Source organism: Rousettus aegyptiacus, unplaced genomic scaffold (assembly GCF_014176215.1).
Source record: "Rousettus aegyptiacus isolate mRouAeg1 unplaced genomic scaffold, mRouAeg1.p scaffold_m13_p_2, whole genome shotgun sequence".
NCBI lineage: Eukaryota > Metazoa > Chordata > Mammalia > Chiroptera > Pteropodidae > Rousettus > Rousettus aegyptiacus.
In genome coordinates, this window is record NW_023416295.1 from 75460407 (window position 1) to 75482946 (window position 22540).

Here is a 22540-nt window from a genome sequence, read left to right on the forward strand (position 1 = left end):
TTTTATTCCAACTGATTTCTATTATGATTATTATGGTTATATTTTTAAAATAAAATTAGTAATCATGTTCTTAATCTGTTTATGATTAAAATAACTCTATTACCAGATATTTATTTAGCTTAGATTTTTTTTCAAATAACTATTTTCTGACTGTAAAAGTAACGTATGATCATTGTAGAAAACTTGGTAAAGTAAAAATACATGACTTATCTACTATTCCCCAACCCACAGATAGCCACTGTTAACATTTTGGTTTATTTCTTATCATTTTTTCCTATATGTGTGTGTATGTATATTTTTTTACTTTTTTTTAAAAAATTAAATTTATTGCGGTGACATTGGTTAATAAAATTATATAGGTTTCAAGTGTACAGTTCGATAATACATCATCCGTATTTTGCATTATGTGTTATTTTTATATCTTATTAACCAAAGCTGTGATCAAATAACCAAAATTATTATAATTATTTTTAAATTTTATTTCTCAATTAGAGTTGACATTCATTGTTATTTTATATTAGTTTCAATTGTATAGCCAATATTATTTTACGAGCTGTTTATTTGCTTTAGTAAAGAGGAATCATGAAAACATTTTAAGTAAACCTCAATTTCTATGAGATAGATACTTGTGTATGTGTATCAGGTAGGTGTATATTTATCTTTGTGTGTATATATCAGATTAACTTTTAATTAGACTGTGTTGCACATATAGAAAACTATTGATTTGTCATTCTTAGCCGCCTTTTAGTCAATTAAAGGTTAATTTGATCATCAGATGTTTATTTTAAATTATAATCAATCATACTTGTATCTGTGGTAATCATTGCTTGGATTCAGTAGCATGTTTATCTTTCATTTACACTTTAATTTTTATGACCTCATCTTAGATGTTACCCCTACTGTATGGAGAAAGAGATGTTGAGGTGGGTATTTCCTGATGATTTGCTCAGTATTTCATAGTATTAGAGAGAAGTAGAATTCAAACTATTTATGAAAACTGATCCTTAGTTCTCTCTACTAAATCATTGTTTGCAAATATATCTGTCAGATCTATGAGAATTTTTTATTTCATCATTTTATCTTAATGGTAAAATGTAAATCCTATAGGTAATGTCCAGTAATAATTTCCAATTGGAATGACATTTTCATAGAATTTGACTTTGTTTCTTAACTGGTGTTCCTCAAATCAGGTTCCAAATACCTTGTTTGTTTTCTGAGGTCATTTCAAATAAATGCCCACTGAGTGGCTATATATTGGGCATAGAGGGAGGCCCTTGGAATGTAAACATTTCCACCTTACCTGGCAGTTACCTAACTCGGCCATCATCCTACCCATCTGAACTTTAAAACACAAGAACTACGGATTTCCAAATCTAAGATATTTTGCATGGATGCCCTTTGATAAGTCATCTTAATAATCAATAGAATGAAGAGGCTTATCTATGTATGCATGCAGACCTACTATCTGCCAGGAACTGGGAGATACCATTCCAACTCTAACCTTCCATTCTATTTTCCTCCTGGTCTCCTATTAAATGTTAGCCACTAATGTAAATTTCAAACAAACAAACAAACAAAAAACACACTCTTGGAACAAAGCAATTCCTCTTGTAAGTCAGACTACCAGTTTGCAACCTCTGCTCTAACTAAGGAGAACAGTTTGCTCTTGATCCCTGAGTCTCCACATTTCCCTGCTACCACTGCCATTTTTACCCGAACTCTGAAGACATTTGAGGGCTCGGGGGCTGTTAAGGGGGAAGAAGAACAAAAGGACTTGGGAACTTATTTAGCTCAGTTGCATTACCTCAACTCATACTTTTTGAAGGGGAGAAGCGTTAAACAAAAAAGTGTATTTTCCTCTGGGAAACACTTTTTTGGATATATATTTATGTCAAAATGATAATAGCTTAATTTGCTTTCAAGAACTGGCCTTATTTGTCTATTGAAATTAGTTATAGATATCTTTGAGATTTTATAATTCAGCCTTTTTACTTGTGCTTTTGCTTCCGAAAATTATGAGAGTTGTGGATATTTGCATCTTCCACAGAGGCAGCAAACTTTAACATGTAGAAATTCATGGTTTTGTAGATGAATGGATTTGGAACTTTTTCTTCTAAGGTCAAAGTACTTGATTTTTTGTGAATTAAACTTAGTTCCCAAGCTTATAAATCTAAAATCTATTTCTGTGGCCAGTGCTTGTGTCAGTCAAGAGAAACTTTCTGATAATGTTTTTGTGGAAAAACAGAAGGAAAAGCAGGGGTAGTTGGCAGTTGTAAGCAAGATCTAACGCATTTTCTCGAAAGACAAGAATATTACAAGTGACCCAATAAAAATTTCTAGTTACTTATGTCATCTCTCCATAACATTGTTTAAATGTTTAATGTAGATCTTTTTCAAATATATATAAAACAGAAAAGGAATAATATGATGAACTTTTTCGTACCCGTCAGCTTTGATAGTTACTAACCCAAGTAGATCCTCCGAGCCCTATTCCCCAATGGATATTTTTTAAAGCAAATCACAGGCTTTTAAATACTGTGTATGTTTGTATCTTAGTTATATGGAATCATAGTCATCGATTATAACTGAATGCAGCCTTTGGGAACAATGTTGAAAATGACACTTGGGGTCTCATTTACAGGGAAGTAGGAGCTTTGCACTAGCTGTAATCGGCCAAAGTAAAGAAGACTTCTATGCTAATAGATTTGTTGGGGAAAGTGTCTGTTGGTGCCTTTATAGTTTTTTTTTTTTCTAGTCCTTAAATTGTTTATTGGTGACACAGCAATTTATTCATATATATATGCAAGTGTATCTCTGAAGATTGAAAAAATAAGGTAATAAATGTTTTTACTCTACTTTATATTCCATTTGAATTTACATCCAATTCAGCCTTTTCCAGGCCAGAAATGTTTATTGAATTCTTACTTTGCCTAGAGACTCTGTTAAATGATTTACATGCTTTAAATTATTTAATCCTCCTAACAATATTTAGAGACATACTGTTTGTTGCTTTGGTTTTGCTAATGAAGAAACTAGGCTCAATGAATTTAAGTTTTCTCACTCAGAAAATGGCAGAACTTTTATTTGAAGAGTTTTAACTTCAGAACTAATGTCTTTTCATTATACCCGAGTGCCAAAGAGCCTATTCAGAACTGTCTGGTCAGTGTAAGTACAGTATCTTCAGTTTAAAGCTCACAATTTTAGACCCATATTCATAGTATGAAACTATAATACCATAATACTGTAATATTAATATTGATTATATTTATCTATAGCAAAAGCCTATATTATGAACTTGTCATTAAACCTAATTTATAGACATTCTGTTTACCACTTATTTGGTTGGGAACTATTCCTGGTGTGGAGATTGTTCTCTCTGATCTTGCAAGTGATTTTTTCCCTAGACTCAGGTAGTTTGCTCACAGGCATGCCCTGATCAGTCCTTGGCTAAAGAGGGGCCCCTCTGTAGGTCTCGGAGTCTGGTTCCCCCAGACTCCCAGCACCATCTCCTCAACTCAGGGAAACCGTGGAGACTATCGGGCGCTGCCTAGGTTCCTCTTGGAAGTTCTCTGTAGGCAGTAAGCTTTGGTACTTTTAGAGCTCACATCCTTTGGTTTCTGTTTTTTAGGGATCACTGCCCCTTGTTGCCTCATATACCATGTCTTGACAAGCATTGCTTAATTATTTTGTTGTTGTGGGGGTTATTTTAGGTAGGAAGATAAATCTCTGTTACTGTATCTTAGCTAGAATGCTTTCTGTAATTTAAAGAATAATATAAAAGCAACAGGAGAAGGTTCTGAAGATTTATCGCCTTATTGTAAGTGGTAGCTCTTCCATTTATTAGCTATTTGACTTGGAGCAAGTTACTTCAGCTTGCTGTGCCTCAACTTTTTAAAAAAAATTTTATTTTTTATTAATATTTTTTCAATTATAGTTGATATACAATATTACATTAGCTTTAGGTGTACAACACAGTGACTAGACATTTATATAACGTAGGAAGAAATCATCCTGATAAGTCTAGTGCCCATCTGACACCATGCATAGTTATTACAATGTTATTGACTATATTCTGTATGTTGTACTTTATATACCTATGACTATTTTTATAACTGGCAACTTGTACATCTTAATCCCTTCCCTTTTTTTACCCATCCTCCAAACCCTCTCCCATCTGGCAACCATCAAATGTTCTTTTTATCTATGAGTTTGTTTCTTGTTTTGTTTTGTTTTTCTAGATGCCACATAAAAGTGAAATCATATGGAGTTAGTCTTTCTCTGACTTCTTTACCTTAGCATAATACCCTCTAAATCCATCAGGTTGTTGCACATGTCAAGATTTCAGTCTTTTTATGGCCAAGTAATATTCTATTATATATATGTACCACTTTTTCTTTCTCTGTTCATCAGTGGAACCTTAGGTAGCTTCTGTATCTTGGCTGTTGTAAATAATGCTGCAATGAACATAGGGGTGCATATGTCCTTTGAATTAGTGTTTTGGATTTCTTCAGATAAATACCCAAAAATGGAATTGCTGAGTCTTATGGTAGTTCTGCTTTTAATATTTTGAGGACATGCCATACTCTTTTCCATAGAGGCTGTACCAATTTATAATCCCACCAATAGTACATGAGGATTCCCTTTCCTCCATATCCTTGCCAACAATTATTTGTTGATTTGTTGATGATAGTCATTTTGACAGGTGTGGGGCGATATCTCATTGTGATTTTAATTTACATTTCTCTGAAGATTAATGAGATGTGCCTCAGCTTCTTAATCTGTGAAAACAAAATAATAATAGTACCTGCACCATAGGGCATTTGTGAGGATTAAAACAGAACATGTGAAATGCTACAAAAAGTGACTGGCTAAGAAAAGTGACTGGTATAGAAGCTTTCAATAAATGAGTTATTATCGTTATTATTATTATCATTCATCATAGAGAATTTCTAATCAAACAAACTTCAACTTTGGAGTGAGGGAGACCTTTGTTTTAGTGTCAGTTCTACCTTTATCATGGCCTTATTTAGCCTCTTTTAATCTCATTTTGCTCATTACAAAGCGAGTAATAATAACACCTCATTAAATAGTTGTGTGGATGAAATACAATGATCATTGGAAGGTGCTTGGCACAGTGCCTGGCACAGATTAGGTGCTCAGTGATTGTTCTTATTCTGATTACCTGTTGCTGCATAATAAATCACCACAAAGCTTAGAGGCTTAAAATAGCGGTTGTTTTACTTTCTCCATGTTTCAGAGGTTTGGCTGAGCTCAGCTGAGAAGTTCTCACTCAGTGTTCCATGCAGTTGTAGTCAGACAGTGGCAGGGCTGAAGTCATCTTGAAGGCTTTGTCAGTCACATGTCTAGCAGTTGATTCCGGCTTTGGCTGGCAATTAAATTGGTATATTTTATGTTATTTTATATGTGTATTTTACCACAATTAAAAAAGTTAAAAACAAAGAAACTACTATTCTTGCCAACAGAATTGGTGGGTGTGGGGTGCAGTGGGACCAACCTCAGGCAAAAGGCTATAGTCTTCTGCTGTTCTTGCTTAGAGCTTTAGTATGATTTCAAAAATAAATTTCAAGAATAAATGTTCTTAATTTGCTTTCTGCATCAGTCTACAACCCTGAAATGATTGTTGTTAAAATTCTGTGCAATTTAATAGTGTGTGTGTGTGTGTGTGTGTGTGTGTGTGTGTATAAAGGAATCACTGACTTCTTTAGACCCCCATAATTGGATGGTCATTTTCTTGGCTACTTCTTCATAGTGGCTTATGCAGGCTATTACTCATGGCTCCTTCTTCTAAGAGATAGGGTGTCCTAGAGCATAGTCCTTGGATATTTCTTCTTTTTTTTCTATGCCTTCCCTAGGAGATTTCATCAAGTTTCAACATCTAAAATGGCATCTATATGCTGATGGCTCACAAATATGTAACTCCAGACCAGACTTCTTATCTACTCTTCAGCTCTGTATATCCAACTGGTTATTTAACATCCTACTTAGATGTTTAATAGATATCTCAAACTTAATAAAGCTAAAACCAAACTCCTGGTATGTGCCAGAGAGAAACTGGCTTCTCTTTCAGTCTATCTGATCTCAGTTATTGATATCTTCATTCTTCCATTTCCTCAGACCAATGACTTTAAGTTGATTCTTGGCCACTTCCCTTCATGCAATACGTCCACTGCATTAGAATATTCTGTCAAGTTTACCTTCAAAATATGTATAGAAGTTGATACTCTTCCCACTATCCTCACTGCTTCCCCTGTTTTCAAGCCACCATCATCTCTATCTGACATTATTAAGCAGGCTTCCAACTGTTTTCTTCTAACTGACCTTTCCTTCTGTATGTGTTCTCAACAGAGCAGTTAGAATAAGCCTGTTTAACATTAATGGGATCCTGTCACTCTTCTGCTCAGATTCTCCCAGTGAGGGTATCTTATCACAGAGTGAAAGCCAAAGTCACCAAGACTGACTAGAGCCTACAGAATCTTGCTCCCCACATCCTTTCTAACTTCATAACCTCCTCCTCTCCTTCACTCAGCTCACTTTGCTGCTCCAGACATACATCTGTCTCAGAACCTTTGTACTTACTTTCCCTTTGCCTGGAATGGCCTCCCCCAGCCATGCTAACCCTCATGCCTTAGTTTCCTTACTTGTTTCAGGTCTTTATCCAAAATCCACTTTCTGTGTGAGGCCTTCCTTGGCCACCCTAACCATATTTCCATGCCTTCTTCCCTACTATTTCATTTTCCAGTTTCTTGCTTTTTTAAACTTAGGACTTATCACTATCTAATATACTATCCATTTAACTTATATTGTTTATTTTGTTCCCCTCACTAAGATTTTAGCCCTGTGACTACAAACTGTTTGTTCTTTCTGTACTTTACTGCCATCCTCGAACTAATACAGTTCCTATCGCTTAAGCTTGCAATAAATTTGGGGTGTTTATAGTGAAAGGTGAAGAAAGGCATGAATTTCTAGATTAAAAGGTCTCCCCGAGTACCAAGTAGAATGAAGGAAACACATTCTTGTGAAATTTCAAAATATCAGGGTTATATACAAGATCCCAAAAATCTTCTAGAGAAAAGAAACAAAAGTGGAGTGTGAACACTATAAGACAGTGGGGTAATTTCATCAAAGCTTTGAAGAAAACTGAATTTTAACCTAGAATTCTATACCCAAGCAAACTATAGAAAACATGAGGTCAAATTAAAGCCATTTTCACACTTGAATATATGTGCAGTCAAATGAAGAGATAAATGACATTTATCAACTTGGTAGTTGAGATTTTTTATGTTAAAACAATGTGAGAACCAAGAGAGGATACAACGACCAGTGAAAATGACCTAAAAGTTCAGTGAGTAAAAGTTCCAGATGACATTTATGCATCACGCAAGAGAAGCAATCAGACCATATTAAAGGAGGAATTCAGTTTTGTAAAAATTGACAAAGTAGGATTAATAACAGGGAGGATAATATTGGCATTGTGGTTAAACAGACATTTTTTTTTCCTCAATAAAAACAAAAAAGATGGTCAGAAAATCTAGTATAAAATAACTAGGTAAAAAAGTTAATGTCCAGATTAAAATAATATGATTTTGAGAAATTAATGGAATTAAAGAAAAAGAGACTTCTGACCTTGAGGCAGCATAGTAGAGAAGGAAATGCAACCTGAGCACACTTCTTGGTTCTGCTATGAACAGTATTCATTTAAACCCTAACATTGTGTATGCTGTATATTGATTATCATTTTTAAAAAAGAACTTTCTATTCAGAGTATGGAAGTTTTAAGTATGATTATAGAATATAACCTATATTTTATCAACCTAAAAAATGCGAAAAATGAAAAAGTAAATGGAAGAGATGCTAGGAAGAGCCGGCATGACTGCTACTACTAAAATCTTCATGTTACATAGCGGTTCTCAAACTTTGTTGATATTAGAATTACCTGGAAAGCTTTCAAAATTTTGTTGCCAAACTGCATCATACTGATTAAATGAAAATCCTTGAGAGTGGGACCTATGTATGAGCTTGTTTGTTTCATTTATTTGTTTTTTTTTTAAGTTTGTCAGAGATTCCAGCATGTAATCAGATTTGGGATCCAGTAGTCTAAAGTTTCTGTAACTAGAACTAGAAGCTGAAATATAGTCTCTAAAGTTATACATGTGATGAATAGTGTAGTCATTCTTATAGCTATCTCATTGGGCAAAAGGAGGAGGAGGTGAAGTAGGAGGGTGCTTGTAGTGAGCCAAACTTTCCTTACTGGGGAGCCAAATTTTCTTTCATAGTGGGATGTGGTGACAAGTCACATTCAGCATTTTGTTTCAAAGTTAGTATGTTAATCATTTTATTTTGCTTGCAGAGAGGAAATGCCGCTTGAGTCATGTTCCTAAGTTTGTGAGAATCTGTACTGTCTTTTTGTATAGATTGAGTTAACTAGAGCTTGATCATATCTAGAGCTAGATCAGTGAGGTAATTATGAATAACTTATCTGGATATTAAAATCAACTTACTATAGCAAACATAGTTAACAGTTTTTAATGAATAGACAATTTTCTATAAAAGACATTTCAACAAATGTAGTTTTCTCCAGCAAAAATTTTAGACACCAGCTTAAGTGTTAATAGACCTTATAAAAATCAAAACAAAACTCTTAATATTTCAATAAAGTCACTTTTCTTTCTTAGCAGATAACTTAGGCAGAAGCTGAACTTTTTGAATGTGAACTACAAAATTATTATAATTTTGTTTTAAATTTTATAATAATAGAAATTTACATGTATTCCAGCCTTTTCCTTCTCTAATCACCTCAGCTTTTATCAATCTTGGCTATGCATTAGAATCCCCTGGAAAGCTTTTGAAAATCAGTATTCTGTTTTTAAAATTTCTTCATTAACAACTGTTAACTGGAGCCTAGTGCCCAGACCTCAAAGATACTAATTAGGCTAGAATTAAAGAATATGACTTTATGATTTTCTCTTTCTACAGATGTCAATAGATAATATATCTGGAATTGATGAGTAATGAAGTTGCAAAATAAGCATAGTACCTAAGATTATTAAGGTTGCCTTTCAGGAGTTCTTTTGGGACTGAGGGTAAAGAGGAATGAAGATGGGGACAATTGTTCTTCATTATAAGCTCCGCTATGTGCTTCTTAAAAAATAAAAACTATGCTCATGAACTACATTGATTTAAAAAAATGAATAGAAAAGCATCATTCCCTTACATTTTGAAATAATAAAATGTTTATTATGAGAATTATTTATGAGATTTAGTAAATATTTAAAATGTTTATGAGAATCAAAATTTATAAAATTGATAAATTAGGGTGTCATTTTGTTTAAAAATAATTCTAAACTTTTAAAAACGATCTTTTCAGGAAGTTTCATACCGACTTTTTTAAAGTAAACTTTCTACTAAAGTATATCATTTGTACAGATGCCCTCATCGTAACTGAACAGCTCTGTGAATTTTTTGCAAAAGGAACACTCCTGTGTGACTATCATCTAGGTGAAGAATTACATTGCCCAAACCCAGGAAGTTCAGGGTGCACTGCCTTCAGTTGCTGTCCTCTCCTTCTCCAACCATGGTTCTGACTTTCAAAACCATTGACTAGTTTTTTGTTTTGTTTTGTTTCTGAACATTATATAAATGGAATTGTACATTACACTCATTTGTCTTTGGCTTCCTTCCCTGAACGGCATGTTCGTGAAATTTTCCTGTCATATTGTATAGCTGTAGTTTGCTCATTCTCCTTGTTGTGTGGAATTCTGTTTTAAGGATATGCCACAATTTATTTATCCGTTCTACTATTGATAGACATTTGTGTCATTTCCAGTTTTAGCTTTTTATGAAGGGTACTGCTATGAAGATTCTTGTGCATAGCTTTTCTGTTTGTAGATTTGGCTAAAATAAGTTTAGGAGTTATTGCCAAGAAAATTGCATTTGGGTATTAAATTATTATGAAAATAAGCATGAAATTACCTTTTCATATACCAAAGTATTGTGTGTGTTTTTTGGACTGTATATGTAACGCACCCTTCTGTCATTCATCTTCTTTATGGGTAGTGAGGCTTGAACTAATTTGTATTCTACCTTTTAAACAAATAAATAGTTTGGCCTATAAAGTACACTTGATAGTAAATGGCAAAACAGGTTGGTGATAGTAAAGCTCTGGGTATGTATAAATTAACCTACGTCTTTTCAGGTTTGTAAGGCAAACTCTGTCCCCTTAACTTTTCCCTTCTAGCCCTGTGTTTGAGGTGTGCTAGTACACTGTTTTAGTTGGTGGTGGACTGTGTTCCTGTTGTTAGCTCCTAAACTGCCCCTCCAGTTGCCCTCAAACCAGTATTTCAGAACATGCCATCTAATCCTGGCTTTGCTGTCTAATCCTAGTTTTATTCTAATTTACCTCTTTAGAGTTTGTCCCATTCTGTCTTCTCTTTGTTTACCCATGACCTTCCTATTTTGCAGCTGTTTGACTTTGTGCCCTTCACCAAGGGTGTCTACAAATAAACAAACAGGCAAGGGACTCATATCTCCTTGTCAATGTTTGGACGTTAACATGTTTTCTCCTGACTGGGGTTGTTACCCTTGATCAGTTTTCCTCCAGAAATTCTCTTTGTTTGCCAAATTCATCTAGTGTTTTAAATTTGAGCCTGAGAATTTTATAAACTTCCAGCACAGGGTGAGCCTATTTAGGGTGTACTCTGAAAAGGAAAGGTCTGTGAGTCCCATCTTGGACCTACTGCTCATTTAACTCTGGTTTATGACAAGATCTTCTATCACAGAGGACTCATTTCTCCTTAACCACACCAAATAACCTCTAGGTAAACTCAGTTTACCTAGACCTGACAAAATTCTAGTCCAGGGTACATAGGTTAGACTACCAGCCCTGGCACTTGATATGGTCTCCCCAACTGTAAAATATGCAGACTCTACTGTTTGACTCAAGGATTTCTCCTTGGAGCGTGGGAGAAATAAGCACTTTATTTTAGCTTGGCCTTTCCAGAGGCACACACTCCTAATGCCATATAGCTATGGCTATTTGCAGTCAAGGAGCATTTCCCCCTGGTACATGTGAAACAATGAAGTAGAACATTGTTGCCAGCCTCTTTAATAGGAAGTCACCCTCTTATTGAAGGCATAGCCCTTCAACTCCAGCTCCCAACATTTCATTTGCTCCTTTCTGGCCTTGGTTAAGGTGTTTCATTTAAGACTTTCCTGCTTTTCAGATGGGTTAACTGAGGCCTGGTGGAAGGGAAGGGACAGAAGAATAGTTGATCTAAAGGTTAAGATCTACCTGAGTGCCCAGTGTTAACCATCCACAAAAATACCTGGCATCTATAAATGTTATCAGCCCAGATTGTCAGCTACTTTTACCTCTTAAAACTACAAAGCTTACCAAACTTTAGATCCATGCTTTCTTAATTGTCAGAAAATCATTTGTGTATAATTTCCTTTTACTATCACTTTTAGATTTAGTTTTTGTGTTAAGTGCTTATCTTGACTTAAAATTTCAGAAAAAAAAGCAATATAATTTTATAACTTTTTGAGAGCATTAAAAATCCCCATTTTCACATAAATGTTTTATGTATTTGAGTGAATATTTATTTTTAAGATTTCTCTAGAAATACTTACATTCTAATTTTTTTTATTATGGTCTATTTGGGATTCTTTTGACAGTTAAAAACATCCCAATTGTGTAATTGAGAGATGCTCATATGTGCTATTTTTGTGTCCTTGACTTCCTGATAGCTTCTTATTTCTTCATTCTAACATCCTCCTGTTGCTTTTTTAATCTTAAGGCACGAAGACTATCTCATCTTAAAAATAATACTTGAGTACACACAACATGCTGACTTTCATTAACTTTATAAATAATCTCAATAATTTTAGTCTCACTGACATCTTTAGTACAATAATGGTTATTTATTAAAATACTTTTTAAAGACAGATTTATTGAAGTATAATTTACTTATAGTAAAATTAACCCTTTTAAAGTGTGCAGTTAGATGTGTCTGGACAAAGTTATACAATTGTGTAAACATCCAAATCAAGATGCAGAAGACTTGCATCACTCTAGGAGGTTCCCTTGTGCCCCTAGGTAATCAGTCCCCTCTCTTAACCTCTAACTCTTGGCAACAACTAATCTGATTTCAGTCCCTATAGATTGTTTTTTTTCGAGACTGCCATATAACTGGAATCATACAATATGCAGCATTTTGTGTCTGGCTTCTTTCTCTAACATAAAACTTTTGAGACTGATTTATTTGTTGAATGTATCATTTCTTTTTATTGATGACTAATATACCATTGTATAGACGTACCAAAATTTGTCTAGCCATTCACCTGTTGATGGACATTTTGGATTAAAGTTTTTCATGGTTTTGGATAAAGCTACTGTAAACCTTCACATGCAGGTCTCTGTGAGGACATGTTTTTCTTTCTCACGTAAATACTTAGGAGTGGGATTGCTGGGATGTGTGGTAAATGTATGTTTAAATTTATGAGACTACTGTTCTGTTTTTTAAAGTGGGTATATATTTTTCATTTCTGCCAGCAAATACGTGAGGATTCTAGTCACTCTGCGTCCTTGCCAACATTTGGCATTACAAATCTTTTTAATTTTAGCCATTCTAATAGGTGTATGTAATGGTATCTTATTGTGGTTTTAATTTACAGTTCTCAGATGACTAATGATGTTGAGCACATTTTGTGTGCTTACTGGCCACCTGTACATTTATATTGGTGGAGTGTCTATTAAAATCTTTTGCCCATTAAAAAATTGGATTATCTTCTTCTTATTGAACTGTATGAGTTATTTATATATTCTGAATAAAAGTCTTTTATCAGCTTTTACATATTCTCCTAGCCATGACTTGTCTTAGCAGTGTATTTTGAAGAACAGATGTTAATTTTGAAGAAGTCCAATTTATCAATTTTTAATACTCTGTACTTTTTGAGTCTTATCTAAGAAAAAGCCTAATCCAAAGTCACAAAGATTTTTCCTATCTTCCCTTGCACAAATTTAATAGTTTTATCTCTTTCATATAGTTCTATAATCCATTTTGACTCAATTTTTGTATATAGTGTCAGATATAGGTTGAGGGTTTTGTTTCTTTTCATCACATGTCTATTTGTTCTGATATCATTTGTTGAAGACTGTTCTTTCCCCATCCGATTACCTTGGTACCTTTGTTTCAAATCAGTTGACTGTACATGTATGAGTATATTTCTTGACTCTGTTGATCCATATATCTGTCCTAATATAAATGCCACATTATTTTCATTATCGCAGCTCTATAGCAAGTCTTGAAATTTGGTTTATTCTTATTATGGGAGAACTAGTATTGAGCTGGAGTTTTACTTTCTATAGCTTCTTCCCATTGGTCCTATGTATGTCCTCTAGAATAAGATTATCTCAAACTTTATATGACAGAATTCCATCTATTAAATAAATGCACATTTTAATTTTGACTAAGTCTCCATAAGCTCTAGATTTTTTCATCTAGGATATTTTTGTCTTTTTATCTTCAGAACTTATCACATGTTAGGAGCTTAGTAAATATTTTTTGAGGGAGTTGAATTGAGCTCTCAGAATAATTGTTCATTAAAGTCCTTAAAGCAGGTTACTGGAATTCAACAGACAGAGCAAAAAAGCATAATTCTTGTGATATTCATGCCATTAAGAACCAGAGTTCTTTTAATGAAGAAATGAATACTTTTGGTCTAATGCATTATAACTGGTTTGTTTTTACATATTGGAAAAGTCTTGATTTGATTTCTAATTTTACTTTCAAAGTTTTATGTGTACATTGTTTAATAAGTCAGTAGCTCGTAAGGCTCCTTATTAAAAATAGCCATCTCCTGGTATTCCCCCAGCCTTCCTCTCTACAATTTCAAATTCTCTAGAGCTATCACTTTCAACTCTTTTAAGTCTTTGGCTATTCATACCATATCTCTAAATAATGTGCTTATGTTACAATCTTTTCCCCTCCAGTTTTAGTAAGTATCCATTGGGTTATTTTTGTACTTTATTCTAGATACTGGTTGGGCCAATTCAGTATGGAAACTTGTTCCTTTTATTTGGGGAATTTTAAAAGAACTATTAATGTTAATATGAATATTATTTATATATCCTCCCTGTTTCTCTTTTTTTCTTTGTACATAATTTATATATTGGATGTCTTGAATTGGTAATCTAACATTTTTGTCTCTTTTTTACCTTTTTTTCAACCCATTATCTTTTTGGCCTCCTTTGTGAGAATTTTCCTCAACTTTCTTCTTGTTCTTCTAGTGAGCTTTTAATCTCTGCTATTATAGTTTTAATTTCCAAGAGCTCTGTTTTGTTCTCTGAGTATTTCTTATTAGTATTCTGTTCTAGCTTCATGATTGAGGCCTCTTCTCTGAGGGTATTAATGAAACTTTTCTTGAGTTCTTTTCTCTTTGAATATTCACTGTTTTCTTTACCTTGATCTCTTTCTGTGTGTTTTGAATTATCTTTCATATTATTACCTGTTCTTAAATGTTTAGTGATCCATCTCTGCCTATTTATACACTTTGTTTCACCCTCTCCAGGGGATAGACTGAAACTTTTGCTAGGGTGTGGTATGACATTGTATCAACTATGAGATCTGGGAGTCTTGTTTCATAAACTTTTAACCCATCACCCTGTTTGTTGGGAAAACTGGATATTCGTATGCAAAAGAATGAAATTGGATCCATATCTTACACGATACACAAAAATCAATTCAAAACAGAGTAAAGATTTAAACATAAGATTTGAAACTAAAACTCCTAGAAAAAAACACAGGGGGTGACCTTCTGGACATTGGTTATAGCAATGATTTTTTTTTGGATTTGACAACAAAAACAAAAATAAATAAATAAGTGGGACTACAGCAAAGGAAAAAGTGTTCAGTAGAGGAAACAAATCAACAAAATGAAAAGACAACCTACAGATGAGAGAAAACATTTGCAAAAGATATCTAGTAAGGATTAATATCCAAAATATATAAAGAACACATAACTCAATAGCAAAACAAACAAATAAAACAAATACATGGTGATCAAAAAAAATGGGCAAAGGACTTGAATAGACATTTTTCCAAAGAAGATGTACAAATAGCCAACAGGTATATGAAAAGGTGCTCAACATCACTAATCTTCAAGGGACTACAAATCAAAATCACATTGAGATATCACCTTCTACCTGTTAGTACAGCTATTATCAAAAAATCAAATGGTAACATGTATTGAGGATATGGACCGTTGGTGGCAGTATAAATTGGTACAGCCATTAATGAAAAACAGTATGGAGTTTCTTCAAAAAATTAGAAATATATTTACCATATTGAAGAGGAATTTACACTCAAAAGGCTAATTAGCTCTTTGTTCTGCTTCTGTATATATGTTTGCTGCATAGGTCATACTCGAAATTAACTCATCCTCCCTTTTGCTTGTTCTTTCTAAGCAACAAATGTAACTGCCTGAACCTCATAGCAACTCCTGCACTCTGTAACCATCTGAGGACAAATTAACTAATCAGTCCATGCCAAATAAGCCCTATTTAAGCAAAGTTGCAACTAAGCTCAGGGATCTTCAGAGCACTGGCTCCTCTGGGACTGCCTGTGTATTAAACCTGAGTTCTCCATCTTTCTGAGCGTTGCTTGGTTTCTCCCTGGTCTGATTTTTTTTTGCAACATTATGATCCAGCAATCCTCCTCTGGGTATATAGACAAAGGAAATGAGATCACTACCTGGAAGAGATATTTCCACTCCCATCTTCATTGTAGCATTATTCATAATAGCCGAGATAAGATAGCTGTCTGTGATAAGTGAATGGATAAAGAAAACTGTATATATATCTCACACACACACACACACACACACACACACACATGCACGAATATTATTCAGCCTTTAAAAAGAAGTTAGTTCTGCCAAGTGGCAACATTGATAAACCTGGAGGACATTATGCTAAGTGAAATAAGCCAGACACAAAAAAAGTCAAATACTGCATGATCTCTCTTATACGTGGAATCTAAAAAAAAAAGGTCAAACTTATAGTAACAGTAGAATGGTGGTTATCAGGGGATTGGTGGGAGGAGAGGGGAGATGTAGGTCAAAGTATACAGATTTTCATTATAAGATGAATAATTTCTGGAGACCTAATGTACAGCATGGTGACTGTAATTAATAATAACATATTGGTATACTCGAAATTTGCCAAGAGAGTAGATCTCAAATGTTCTTACTATATACACAAAAAATGGTAACTATGAGAGGTGATAGGTATGTTAACTTGATTGTTGTAATCATTTCACAATGTATATGTACCTCAAAACAACACATTATACATCTGGAACATATAATTTTTATTTGTCAATCATATCTTAATAATATTGAAAAAAAGAAATACAGTGTTTTTAAACTCAAGCCTCAGATAACATTAGGTTTTTAATGGTACATTCAACAGGTGACATTAAATATTCAATCAACTTAAGTTCACAGAGTTTTAAAATATGTACTATGTAGTGGGAAATAAGACCACAGACTCAAGGTTTAGAGTAGCACTTACTCACTAGGCTGCACCCAAGAAGGAATGAAAGCGAAGACATATAAACTGTAGTTGATTGATTATAGCACCTCAGTTCCTAGATTGGCTTTTTATAGACATTCAATATGTTCTTAAAGCAAAAGCATACGAGATTAGCAGATTTTTTTTTAGGTACCTTAAATCCAAGATGTTGTCAAAATGTTATAAAAATATTACGATGCTAATATTTCATGTCATTCATTTATAATTGTGTTGCAGTTTCAGTGCTATTTGTAAAGGATGTTAATAATATGCTTTTGAAAGAGAAGGATCTCAGTATTTGGCCTGCAGGATTGAAACATAAGATTCTATCAATTTGAGACTACCTTTTCTTTAATTCACTATCTCTGTGACATTGTAGTTCTTTCTATGTGTGGGATATGATTTTTTAACAGGCAATACAAAACTTATTTTGTATTTTCTCAATTCTGAGTTTATAACACTTCTGTTTTTATAATCAAGCATAGTACTTTGAACTTATTCTTATAAAGTTACATGTTTTGGTATGGGCTCTGTGTGTTCAATCTCCTGATAAATACACATTTTGTTTCTTCCTCCAATCTTAATGGAAAGGTTTTATTTATTATACCAAACTGATAACTCTTTAGCATGATACCAGAAACTTCCTTTAGGTCACTAATTCTTAAAAAGCGATTCATGGATATATTCTAAAACAGGGACTGGCAAACTTTTTCTATAGAAAGCCAAATAGTAAATATTTTAAAAATTGCATGCCATACAGTCTGAATTACTACTATTCAGCTCTCTTCTTATTGCACGAAACAGCCATTAACAGTATGCAAATGAATGAGCAGGGCTGTGTTCCAATAAAAATTATAGTAGTCCCTCCTTATCTGTGAGGTATATTCTAAGACCCCCAGTGGATGCCTGAAATCCAGGTAGTACAAATCCTATATACTATTTTTTTTCCTGTACATACATATAACATTTAATTTATAAATTAGGCACAGTAAAAGATGAACAACAAATAATAAAATAATTATAACAACATACTATAATAAAAATTATGTGACTGTAGTCTCTCTTCCTTTCTCTCTCTCTCTCTCTCTCTCTCTCTCTCATATTATAACCATCCCTTACGTGCTGTGAATGGCTTGGTGTCACTTGTTTCAGGGGATCCCTTGCTCAAGACTTCCTATAGGTTTAATATTTTCTAAAGCAACATGTCATAAATCAGAGCATGCTTTCTGTTAATGTTTTCAGCCAAAATATAATGCCTTTTCCATCTTAACTAAACAGTTACTATGCACTGTAGCTGTAACTTTTTCAGTTTGAGGTGCAACAGCAAAACTAGTAATTAGTAGCTTGAATTTCTTTTTTCCTTCTTCCTAATTTCATGGGTAAAACATTTATTCTTACCGTAGATCTTAGAACATCAGTAAGTGATTTTTTTTCTTTCCTTATTAAGTCGAGAACTTTAACTTTTTTCACGAAAAGAAACACTTTACAAACGCTTTTCTTTGGCATGTCCAAATTACCAGCATCACTGCTCATGTGCTTTGGGGCCATTATAAAGTCACATAAAGGCTACTTGAACACAAGCCCCATGATGCTGCCATAGTCCTTGATCTGCTAACGGAGAGGGCTAACTAACTAATGGGCAGGGAGCATATACAGTGCAGATATGCTAGACAAAGAGATGAGCCACTTTAAGGCGGGATGGAGTGGAACGACGGTGAGTTTTCATCATACTACTCAGAATGATACACAATTATAAGAATTTATTTATTTCTGAAAATTTCAACTAAATATTTTTGGACTGAAGATAACTGAAACCTCTGAAAGCAAAACCACAGGTAAAGGGAGACTTGTGTTCTAAAGCAAAATACCAAATAGATGATACTTAACGTCAAGAGACTAAATGAGATCACCTAGGTAGGAAGTATAGCAGGAGAAAAGAAGAGAGCTATTGACTGAGCCCTGGAGCACTCCAACAATTATAGGTTTCAACGAGGAGAAGGATCCAGCAAAGCAGATTGAAGAGTGTCCAGTGGTGTAAAAAGACATAATAATGTGGTTCCTTAGAAGCCAAGTAGAGAAATTGTTTTGAGAAAGAGGGAATGAACAACTATATTAAATGCTACTGAGAAATCTTGTAAAATGAGGTCTGAGAATTGACCACTGGATTTGGCAAATCATTCATATGCCTGACAAGAGCAACTTTGATAGAATGGTGGTGGGGAAAAGCCTCACTTGAGTGGCTTCAAGACAGAATGGAAAGGGAGGAAGATGAGAGTTAAGTAGAGATTACCGTGTCAGGGAATTATCTTGTAGAAGGAAGCAAAGAAACTTGGTAGTAGCTGGCAGGAAAATTAGAGCCCAGAGAAGATTTTTTAGAAGGATAGAATACTTTAAATAACCCAATAAATACCTTATTTACTCTGTGAGTGTAACATCTAGCAGGCAGATATAAATATGGATCAGTAACTTGGGAATCAAGACAATAAATAAAAATAAGCTATGCATAAATATGATAATAGAAGAGGTAAAAATGAATGAAGTTCTCATGTGTAAATTGTAAAACGAGGGGGAAATTTTTCATGCTAGAACCTTGAGAAACATTCTCATTTAGAAAGCAAAAGGAAGGAAATAGAAGAATTCAAAGAGGAAGGGAACAAGGATCAGCATATAAGAAGCCTAGGGAAACAGATGCACAGGAGAGTAAATGGGTTAACTGTCAAATGCCACAAAGATGTTGCAAAGGATGAGGGCTAAAAGGCCACAAAGTTGTCAGAAGCTTACTTGCAAACATTATGCAAAAATGGATAGGAAGATTGTGCATAGTAAAAACAATATAGGTAATAGATATAGAATAATGAGAAAGGAATTGGGGGAGAAAACAAAAGTAAAAATAGGGCAGTAGCTATAGAACATGTTGGAAACTTGAATAGTGGGCAAGTAAGTAGTCAACAGTGAGGAAAAAAACAAGAAAGATGACTAATGGAGACCTTAATGTGCTACCATAATTTAAAAAGGGAAAATATGGCTAATTCAATTTCTTACTTCATAGAAATTTTACACCACATCTGAATGAAACGGAAGTCTACTTTTTTTAGTTGAGGGACTGCCCATAATCGCAGAGATCCATGGAAATAAAAATAGCTTTTTCTCTCATTGAGAAATAGCAAATACAGTCCAATTTGTAGGGACTTTAACCTTTAGCCGAAAAGAAAACTTCCTTCATTAATGAATATCCATTTTGTTTGCCAAACTTAGTTTGGTGTGGCAGCAGCTGTACATTTCTATCCGAACTTTATAAGCAGTTCAGTTTTTCATTGTTACAAAAAATAAATAATATTCTTTGTTCCAAATTGATTGCTAATTGCTTGAATTATAATTTATTCAGCTTGGCTACAGGACTTTTTTTTTTTTCTTTAAAAAAAAAAAACCACACACCTACAGCACCTGGTATTCCTAGGTGATCTCCCATCCAAGTATTAACCAGGCCCTACCCTACTTAGCTTCCGAGATCAGATGAGATCGGAAGTGTTCAGGGTGGCATGGCTGTAGACCTGCCTACAAGACATTAAAAAGCAACTTTTCACTTCACGGATTCTTTTCCAAAATGTTGAGGCTCCTTACATTAATCATTTACTTAGAATACCAAGACATACATACTCTAATGTTTATAGCAGTCTTTGGACACACATGTTGCTGTTTTTTAACTCAAATTCTCCTACAGATAGAAAAGAGAAAACTGAACAGCATTATACATTTCTGAGAATCATTTTGCATAGCAGCTAGATTTTTAATCCAAGACTTGCAGGACTGAACAATTTGTGTTTAACCTGAAGCTATTCTCCAGTTTCTTTATTGTAACAAAACCACCTTTTATATAATTTACACCCATATCGCTTGAATGAATGACTTCTATAAAAAGAAAATAGCAAAACTCTCCAAGAGCATATTTTGATTACATTGAGAATTTAATGAGGCAAACATAAATAATACAAACACTCTAATTGTGTTTTTCTTTTTAAATATGAAACACTTCACGAATTTGCGTGTAATCCTTGGGCAGGAGCTATGCTAATCTCTGTATTGTTCCAATTTTAGTATATGTGCTGCCAAAGCAACTCTAATTGTGTTTTGAAGCAAAAGTACAGGGTTCAGGACTTGGTACCTGAAAACAGAATCTGCGCAATCTATTACCTTGCATGTTTCAACATCAGAAGTGGACGAATTACTGCAGGTAGAATACTGACTGACTTTTGAATGTTTATATGAAATCTCTTCATTAGCAGTATTCAATCATCTAGCATATAAATGATTGATGACATACTATACAACGTATATACCATACCACTCTTTAGTATGGTCTCTTTGACCCATGCTAACTTAATGTTACTTTAATAATCTCTACCCTGTCTCCCCTTTAAACCAAACCACAGGGACCGTGGGTTCAGAGGACTAACTCATAACATTTTTTCCATCCACAGCAATGTCTTAAAATACTTTCGTCCGTAATTGTGAAACTTTAATGTGATAAAATGGCCTTTATTTTATTTGTTTCCCTTTAATGTTATTTATTTTTGGAATTGGGGGTATATTTATGTGTACAAAAGTAGGAAATCTCTTTTAAATCCATGTTCCTCAAGGGTGTCCCAGAAATCGGCTGCTCTGGAGGCGACAGTTACCAATTTCTTTTTTTCTCATAATTAAAAAAATTTCAGTTACAGTTGACATACAATATTGTATTAGTTTCAGGTATACAACATAATGATTAGACATTTATATAACTTAGGAAGTGAGCACCCCAATAAATCTAGTAACCAACTAACACTGTACATAGTTATTACAATATTTTTGACTCTTCCTTATGCTGTACTTTACATCCCCATGACTATTTTGTAACTACTGATCTGTGCTTCTTAATCCCATCCTTTTTTTCACTCATTCCCTTAACCTCCCTCCCATCTGGCACCCATCAAAATGTTCTCTATTTATGAGTCTGTTTTGTTCATTTATTTTGTTCTGTAGATTCCACATATAAGTGACATTATATGGCATTTGTCTTTCTCTGTCTGACTTACTCCTCTCAGGGCTCTGGTGCCTGCCCTGTCTGCCCTTTGGGTATGTCATTCCAGGTGGTTGGGTGGTGCTCTGGTGCGGTCTGAAGCTGGTTGCTTGGTGTGTTGGTTCTGGGGCTTCTTGGGAGGGGCTCTGTTGCTAGTCAAGGTCAACTGCTTCTTTTGTCCTACCTGGGGCCACTTGGTATGAGCTACAAAGTGATCTGTAGATAGTTGCCACTTGTTTTGGGCTTGGAGATGCCTTGGAGAGGCTAAGCATTAGTGTGGAAAAGCCACTGGATGCCACTTGGGTGGGCATGCAAGTTAGGTGGGGCAGGATCTCAGGGAAGCATCAGGGTCAGTGAATGGGATGTTAGCCAGGTCGATGGAGACTCAGATAAAGCAGTGCCTGTGTCTTCACACTGGGTAGGTAAGGGCTCAACAAAGGACTGATCTGCTAGCACTTCTATCTGGGAAAAAGCTGACCCTCCAGCTCTTGCCCTGGAGCCAGACAATTCGGTCCCTCCCCATATATCCCTGGTACCTTTTGAACTGCTGCCCCAGAGCGGGAGCTCAGAGTGAGTGAGTCCTTCAGCAACTAAGTCTGTACATGGACCCTTTAAGAGGAATGCTTGGTACTCCAGGAGCCCTCCATCTCACTCAGCCACAAATGCCGCTGGTTTTCACAGCCAGAAGTTGTTGAGACTTTTCTTCCCAGCACTGGAGACCTGGTCTGTGGAGCCTAGTGTGGGGTTGGCACCCCTAACTTTTTCAAAGGGACCTCCACCGCTGAGATATTCCTCCTGATTTTTTTATTGCTACATATAGCTATTGGGCCAGTTTGTTCTGCATCTTCACCCCTCCTAATAGTCTCCACATGGCTTCTTCTTTATGTCCTTACTTA

At 34.7% G+C, this 22540-nt stretch overlaps 1 protein-coding gene and 2 pseudogenes across 3 annotated transcripts in view; 1 reads left to right on the plus strand and 2 right to left on the minus strand.

The window, feature by feature from the left end:
* The window catches only part of ZRANB3 (zinc finger RANBP2-type containing 3), a 191390-nt gene that overhangs the window by 38766 nt on the left and 130084 nt on the right, over positions 1 to 22540 (plus strand). The gene's annotated exons all lie outside the window — the stretch shown is intronic.
* Positions 20021 to 20139, minus strand: LOC118614058 (annotated as a pseudogene).
* LOC118614458 lies at positions 20604 to 20703 on the minus strand (annotated as a pseudogene).